Source organism: Theropithecus gelada, chromosome 1 (genome assembly GCF_003255815.1).
Source record: "Theropithecus gelada isolate Dixy chromosome 1, Tgel_1.0, whole genome shotgun sequence".
Classification (NCBI taxonomy): domain Eukaryota; kingdom Metazoa; phylum Chordata; class Mammalia; order Primates; family Cercopithecidae; genus Theropithecus; species Theropithecus gelada.
In genome coordinates, this window is record NC_037668.1 from 128,030,760 (window position 1) to 128,039,356 (window position 8,597).

At 40.5% G+C, this 8,597-nt stretch overlaps 1 non-coding gene across 1 annotated transcript; it reads right to left on the minus strand.

The window, feature by feature from the left end:
• Positions 1-1,367: 1,367 nt before the first annotated feature.
• On the minus strand, positions 1,368-1,513 carry LOC112615069. The gene has a single exon (XR_003117271.1). It is a non-coding gene; the product is annotated as a U4 spliceosomal RNA (small nuclear RNA).
• Positions 1,514-8,597: the final 7,084 nt, after the last annotated feature.

Below are 8,597 nucleotides of genomic sequence, written 5' to 3' on the forward strand. Positions count from 1 at the left end.
CTGAACAACATAGCAAGACCCCTGACCCTGTCTCTACAAAAAAAAAGCAAATTAGCCAGCATGGTGGTGCATACCTGTAGTCCTAACACGGTAGAGGGATCACTTGAGCCCAAAAGTTTGAGGTTGCAGTGAGCTACGATCGTCACTATACTCCAGCCTGGTTGACAGAGCAAGATCCTGTCTTGAAAAAAGCACTTGAGGGATAAAAAGAAGTAGAAATAAAAGCAAGTGATATTGTGGGAATTAGACAAGCCAGTCATACAAATGACATGAATGGCATGTCCCTAATAAAAGTAACAAAAGCAGCATAAGACTGTGACACTGCACCTGGCCGCATCCGCACATATGACTTGTGTAAGGTAGGGACGAAATGCTTCCTTAGGAGACTAAGAATTCAGACTTGCTAGTTTACTTTGCCTTGTTTTACCTTGGTAAAAAATCAACATCTAATGATCTGATTTTTCTATTTCTTGGCAAAACTAGTTTGGCTTTTTTTTTTTTTTTTTTAAGACAGGGTCTCACTCTGTTTCCAGGCTGGAGTGCAGTGGTGCAATCACAGCTCACTTGCAGCCTCGACCTCCTAGGCTTAAGCCATCCTCCCACCTCAGCCACCCAAGTAGCTGGGACTTAGGCACGCAGCACCATGCCCGGCTAATTTATTATTATTATTATTTGTAGAGACGAGGTCTTGCTATGTTGCCCAGACTGGTCCTGAACTCCTGGGCTCAAGCAATCCACCTGCCTCAGCCTCCCAAAGTGCTAGGATTACAGGTGTGAGCCACTGCATTCAGCCTAAATCTAGTTTGGCTTCTAGCATACTAAAAATCAGAGGTTTTTTTTTTTTTTCATATTCCAATCCTAGCCTGGTTTTGTTTCTCCTTCTTTCACCAGTCACCTGACACTCTCACTCCAGTCTCTTCCCTGTCATCAGCCAACAACAGGGCTGAGTACTGATCACACCAGTTATCTAGGTGCTTAGGAAAGCTGTTTGGTAACCACACACTTTCAGCTGCCTTCTCCAGGTCTAAACAGCTAACAGACTGTTTTTTTGCTGTCCCTGAAGGGCCAAGTTTGCTCTTCTCTGCCCTATAATGAGGTATTTTAAGATGCTGGCAATAATTCTCTAAAACAGAGCATTGGATAAATTCTTGAATTGAATTACTGATAACTTTACCCCACTGAGGTCAAGGAAAGCAACAACCAGCACTATTTCTCTTAACGCTGATCAGCATGAAAAGTTGGTGAATGCAGAGATAGAAAACTTGAGAAAAATAGAACATGTTTTTCTCAAGACCATGTTATGTTAAAGTTTCTAGCCAAGGAAGAGGCCACATTTCTTTTTTTGTTTGTTTGTTCAGTCTCCATATAGACTGTCAAATTCAAAAATTGCTGATGCCGACTACATTTTTAGTTTTCATGGAGGGGTACTGGGAAAAGTTTTCAATTAGCAATAATCACACCTTTGATAAACCTCATTGGTTACGATACTATGATACTGCCCCTGCACAAAACTACAGATCACATTTCTTTTTCTTTTCTTTTCTTTCTTTTTTTAAAAAAACAAATATGCTATTTTATTCTAAGGGAATATTTCTGTGGTTTCTGCCAGGGGAAAACCCAAAAGTGGTTGCAAACCACAAAAGAATAGAAAGAATGGTTTGGATATTTCTCTTTTTGTTTTCTTGATGTTTTCTCCTCACCTGAGGGGGGAAAAAAAAAAAAGTAATTTTACGAAATTTTAGAAGATACTTTTTTTTTTTGAGACAGGGTTTTGCTCTGTCACCCAGGCTAGCATGCAGGGGCACAATCAGAGCTCACTGCAGCCTCCACCTCCCAGGCTCAAGAAATCCTCCCACCTCAGCCTCCCAAGTAGCTGGACCACAGGCACACACCACCATCCCCAACTAATTTTTAAATTTTTTATTGAGACAGGTTATCACTATTTTACCCAGGCTGGTCTTGAACTCCCATACTCAAGCAGTCCTCCTGCCTCAGCCCCCTAAAGTGCTGGGATTACAGGCCTGAGCCACTGTGTCCAGCCAGTTTTAGTAAAATTCAAAAAGCAAATAATAGGCACACAGATCAAAAGTTACATTTATGTGGAATGACCAATAATCAATATCTTCTCTTATGAATAAATTTAGTGTTCTGGGCTACTCTATGGACTAACAGGCAAATAAAATCCTGATGCAGTCATTGATCAGTGTATTGGTTGTTCTCAGCTAAAAGATACTGACTTTTTTTTCTTTCTGGTATTTTATAACAATTTATCTACTATGCTAACAATATTTGTTTTTTCATACAACTACAGAAAGGGAAAATGTTAGTGTTTAGACAAACCATAAAATTCATATAGTGGGAACTATTTCACATGATGTTTCTGAATAGTTTATTGGCAGACTTATCAGACAATCCAATTATTTGTTCTTCATATCAAACAAGGTATGGAATAAGTTTTCCCGTCAGAAATAACAAACAGATGGAATTAATTACATAGAATTGGGGCAAATTTACTTTTTTCATTCAGTTCATGGTAACAAAAATGAGATTTGTTACAGGCAGAGACAGAACCACCAAGTACACAATGTCAAAAGTACTTTTTCATTTTTATTTTACTTAAGTGCCTTTCATCTGCTAAAAAAAAAAAAAAAAAAAAACCCTGCCACCCCCACCTAAAAATTAAGACATCTTGAAAAGTCTCTTAAAATTAAAATGTCTAAGAGGTTTTTTGATATCTCTAAATTTTGTCATAGAGTCAAATTAACCTCAGCTAAAGCAGTTGCATGATTGGCCAACATCATAAAAGCTTTCATTCAAAATTTTGTGGGGGCTGGGCACAGTGTAATCCCAGCACTTTGGGAGGCCAAGGCAGGAGGATCACCTAAGGTTAGGTGTTCGAGACGAGCCTGGCCAACATGGCGAAACCCCGTCTCTACTGAAAACACAAAAATTAGCTGGGCATGGTGAACGCCTGTAATCTCAACTACTTGGGAGGCTGAGGCAGGAGAATCGCTTGAACCCGGGAGGCAGAAGTTGCAGTAAGCCGAGCTCGCACCACTGCACTCCAGACTGGGCCACAGAGCGAGACTCCATCTCAAAAAAAAAAAAAAAAAAGAAAAGAAAAAGAAAAAGAAAAAGAAAAGAAAATTGCAGGGAAGAAACTGAAAATAGAGATGAGAGAAATGGACTGATATGCCACACACGTCTATGACTTGCAATAGAGACCACGTTTCTTAATTATATTTTTATTCTACTTTTGAAGGGCCTATTTAAAAAGGTTTGGCCCAATGGTTGTCAAAGTGTAGTCCACCAGCCAGTAACATCAATATTTCTAGGGAACTTGTTAGACATGTCGTTTTTGAGGCTCACCTCCGTCTTCCTGACTCAGGAACTCTGGGGTGGGACCTAGTAATCCTTTTAAAGAGCCCATCAGGGATTCTGGGGATTCTGGGGTAAGTAAAGTCTGGAGAAAAGATTGATATGCGTCCATGCACAAAGACTCTCAGGCAGCAGCTTCCAGGTTCACAAGAACCACCTGGTGCTTTTGTTTTCGGTTTTGTTCTCCAACAAGCCTTTTGTACTCCTAATCCTGTGCTTGTTTAAGTGCAGGTTCCTGGGCTTCTCCCCAAGAGAATCTGATCCAGTAGGTCTGGAGTGGGTCCAGAAATCTCATTTTAAGACACTAGCTGGGTAATTCTGATGCAGGTGGTCCACAGATGACTCTGAGAAGCCATACTTATTGGTCAGCTCTTAGTCCATAATATAGTTTGGGACTAACTATATATATTATAATATTAATAGAATTTGACACAATTGACCACACCTGCCTCCTGGAAGCACCTTCTGCTCACTATTCTTTCTAGGTATTATGCCTGCCTTACAGAACACTTAATCTCAGTTTCCATTACTGAATTTACCTGTTCTTCCCAACCTGTAAATACTAGTGTGTCCTAAGGCACACTCTTCATACCTATTCTCTTTTCCATCCATGCTCACTTCCTTTTTTTTTTTTTTGTTTTTGAGACAGAGTTGGCTCTGTCACTCAGGCTGGAGTGAAATGGTGCAATCTTGGCTCACTGTAGCCTCTGCTTCCCTGGCTAAAGTCATCCTCCCACCACCTCAGCCTCCCAAGTAGCTGGGACTACAGGTGTGCACCACCACGCCCAGCTAATGTTTGTATTTTTTATAGAGATAGAGTTTGGCTATGTTGCCCAGGTTGGTCTCCAACTCCTAGGCTCAAGTGATCCACCCAGCTCAGTATCCCAAAGTGCTGGGATTACAGGCGTGAGCCACCGTGCCTGGCCCATGCTCACTACCTAAGTGCCAATGACACAAACGTATTTAATATATCTCAAGAAATATGTACCAAACAGATACCTATACTTGGATATTTTAATGACATCTAAAATTTAATATGTCCAACACTGAATTCTTGTTTTCCACCTTTCACAGCTGTTCTACCCCTCTCTCTCAATAATTTTCCCATCCCCACAGATACCACCACCAGTTTCTTCTAGTTTCTCAGGCTAAAACCCTAGAAATCATTCTTTTTTTATTCCACTTTTATATTCTCACTCCAAATTCAACCCTTTAGCAAATTTTTTTAGCTCTCTCTCTCCCTTTAAAATTTGTCCTAAATCAGACCAGGTCCAGTGGCTCACGCCTGTAATCCCAGTATTTGGGGAGGCCAAGGCCAGTGGACTGCTTGAGTCCAGGACTTTGAGACCAACCTGGGCGATATGGTGAAACTTCATCTCTACAAAAAAAAAAATCAAAAAGTTGCCAGACATGATGGCACCTACCTGTAGTCCCAGCTACTCTGGAGCCTGAAGTGGGAGGATTGCTTAAGCCCAGGAGGTGGAGGTTGCAATGAGCTGAGCTTGTGCCACTGTACTCCAGCCTGCGCAACAGAGACCCCATCTCAAAAACAAAAACAAAAACAAAAATATGTCCTAAATCTATTTCTAACCTTTTTCACCACTGCCACTCTATTCCAAGCCACTAGTATTTCCTCCCTAGACAACTGTGATAGCCCTCTAATTGGTCTCCCTGATCTTCTCTTGCATGATAGGTTACGTGCCCCTTCTAAATTTACAGCATGTCATTGCTCTGCTCAACACCCTCTACTAGCTTCCCAGCTCACTTGAATATAATCCAAAGTTCTTATCATGACCTATGCATGATCCAGCTCCTGCCCCATTCCCAAACTCAGCACTACCATGCTCTGCCTTACTCTGTTCTCCAACCTTTCTGCCCTCCTTGCTCTTCCTCTATCAAGACAAACACATTTCCACGACAGGTTCTTTGCACTAGATGCTTCTTCTTCCTAGAATCTACCGTTGCCACCCTCGCCCCTACACCAGATATTTGCACCCTCCTCATTCTGTTTCTACTCAAGTATGATACCCAGGAGACCCTCCTGACTACTTGGATCGGCAAGGGTTCAACTAGAGAAATAGAACCAGTAGGAGATACATATTAAAAAGTTGATTGCAAGGAATTGGCTTACATGATTGTGGGGGCTAGCTGGGCGAGTCTGAAATCCAAAGGCTAGGCTGTCAAGAAGTGTAGGCTGAAACTCTTATGTGCAGGCTGAAGCTGCTGTCCGGAGCTGGAATTTCCTCTTCTTCAGGGAAGCCTCAGCTTTGCTCTTAACTGATTGACTCAGGCCCACACAGATTACCTAGGATGATCTCCCTTTCTTGATGCCACCTGATTATGGTCTTTGATTATCTCTACAAAATATCTTCATAGCAACACCTAGATCTGTGTCTGATTGAATAACTGAGGACTGCAGCCCGGAGAAGTTGACAGATAAAACTGACCGTCACAGTATTATATTTAAAATAGAGTTCCTTATATCTCTCTACCCCTCTACCTTGCTTTATTTTCTTCACAGAATTTATCACTTCCTGACATCATTTTTATATGTTTATTTCTTTATTTATGTATTAGCTACATCACCTACTATAATGTAAGGTTCACCAGGAAAATAATTGTGTCTTTTGATTGATTTAACTAATATTTATTAGAATAATCTACTTTTGGACATACCCACACACATATCTTGGGTCACTTTTCCAATTTTTAATTTTTAAAAGTAATTTTGGTTTTTCCAATCTAGTTTTTCTGTTAGATTTTGATATCAGACTTATAGAGATATAATTCTATGTTGAGTAAAATGTGCCCTTTTAAATGTACAGCTCTATGAATTCTGAAAGCACATGCAGTCCGTAACCACCATGACCAAGACATAGAGCATTTCCACCTCCCTAAACATTTCCTTCGTGCCCCTTTGTAGTCAACCCTTGCTTCACCTCGTCTGTAGAAACCACTTGTATTAGTTTGCTAGGACTGCCATAACCAAATACCACAGACTGAGTGGTTTACCTAACATAAATGTATCACTTCACAATTCTGGAGTCTAGAAGTCCAAAATGAAGGTCTTGGCAGGGTTAGTTCCTGGTTCCATACTCTGAGGAGTATGAGGGAAGGATCTTCTTTTCCCGGCCTCTCCCCTTGCCTTGTAGATGGTTGTCTCTTTGCACCATCTTCCCTCTATGCATATCTCTGTCCAAATTTCCCTCTTTTATAAGGATATCAATCATGATGAATTACGGCCCACCCTAGTGAACTCATTTTAACCTGATTAGCTCTGTAAAGGCCCTATACCCAAATAAGGTCACATTCTGAGGTACCATATGTTAAGTTAGGACTTCAACACATGAATTTTGGAGCAACACAATTTAATCCATAACACCACTGATCTGTTTTTCTCCATGTAGATTTATCTTTTCCAGACTATCCTATGAATGGAATCATTTATGTGGCCTTTTGCATCTATCTTCTTTCACTTCACATAATGCCTGAGAGATTCATCCAAGATGCCTGTGTCAGAAGTTCATTCCTTGTTATTGCTGAGTAATATTCCATTGGAGGTATTCCAGTTTGTTTATCCATTCACCAGCTGAAGGCCATTTGGGTTGTTTCCAGTTTAGAGCAGTTATGAATAAAGCCACTATAAACATTCACATACTGGTTTTGTGTGCACATATGTTTTCATTCTTTTTTTTTTTTTTTTTTGAGACAGAGTCTCACTCTGTCATCCAGGCTGGAGTGCAGTGGCCCAATCTCGGCTCACTGCAAGCTCTGCCTCCCGAGTTCACGCCATTCTCCTGCCTCAGCCTCCCGTGTAGCTGGGACTACAGGTGCCCGCCACCGCACCCGGCTAATTTTTGTTTTGTATTTTTAGTAGAGATGGGGTTTCACCATGTCAGCCAGGATGGTCTCAATCTCCTGACCTTGTGATCCGCCCGTCTCGGCCTCCCAAAGTGCTGGGATTACAGGCTTGAGCCACCGCGCCCGGCCTGTTTTCATTCTTTTTAAGTAAATACCTAGGAATGTGATTATAAGTTTTGTTTAAAATTTTAAGAAACTACCAAGTTATTTTCCAAAGTGCATCATTGCTCATTCCAACCAATATGTGAGGACTTAAATAGTTATGAAAATTATACTTTATGACATCATTCAATAATTTAAGGATATTACTTCAGTACTGCAGAAACAATGGAAGGCAGGAGGTATGGTTTTAAAAAATAGCTTATCTCTTTAACAAAGAGCTTATCTGCCTATGCTACCTCATCCCAAGAAAAGCTCTTGGTAAATACATTATTCTAAGAGAAACAGAGAGACTCTTCTAACTGAAGCAAGTTGTTTTTTAAAAAACATATTTAATCTTAAAATTTTTTATCAAAATCAAATCTGTACATAGTTTATTTTAAAATCAAATAATAAAGAAGGATGTGTAATAAAAATTAATTGTTCTGTGTTCCTCTGTCCTCTACCACCAGTCCCTGAACCTGGAGGCAAATCTTTTACATACGTCTGTTTTAGTTCTTCTGGTGGCTACTTCCATTTCTCTTAATAATATACCCTTCCTACTATCTTTTTATATAATACCTTCCTTCAGGTTTTTTTTTTTTTAATTTCCTGCTACTTTCCCCTGCTCATCTCCACTCTTTTTATGTTCATGTCACTATGTTTAGTTTCAGTATTGGCTACTTTTTAAACTTAATATAATACTCACTCTTTCTTTCCTTCCTTCTTTCCTTCCTTCCTTTCTTCTTTCTTCTTTCTTCTTCCTTCCTCCTCCCTCCCTCCCTCTCTCTCTCTTTCTCTCTTTCTCTTTTTCTCTCCTTCTCTCTTTCTTTCTTTCTTGAAACAGAGTCCTACTCTGTTTCCCAGGCTGAAGTGAGTGACGCCATCACAGCTCACTGTAGCCTTCACCTCCCGGGCTCCCACCTATGCCTCCCAAGTAGCTGGGACTACAGGTGTGCACCACCACACTCAGTTATTTTTTGTATTTTTAGTAGAATTGGGGTTCGCCATGTTGCCCAGGTTGGTTTCGAACTCCCACGCTCAAGCAATCTGCCTGCCTCAGCCTCCCAGAGAGCTAGGATTACAGGCATGAGCCACCATGCCCGGCTCCAAACTTCTTTTTATTAATAATTATCTCATATATATATATTATCCTTTGAATTTTTCCTACACAAGATTAGGATAATAGGGCTGGTCCAAGTGCAGTGGTGTTTACAACT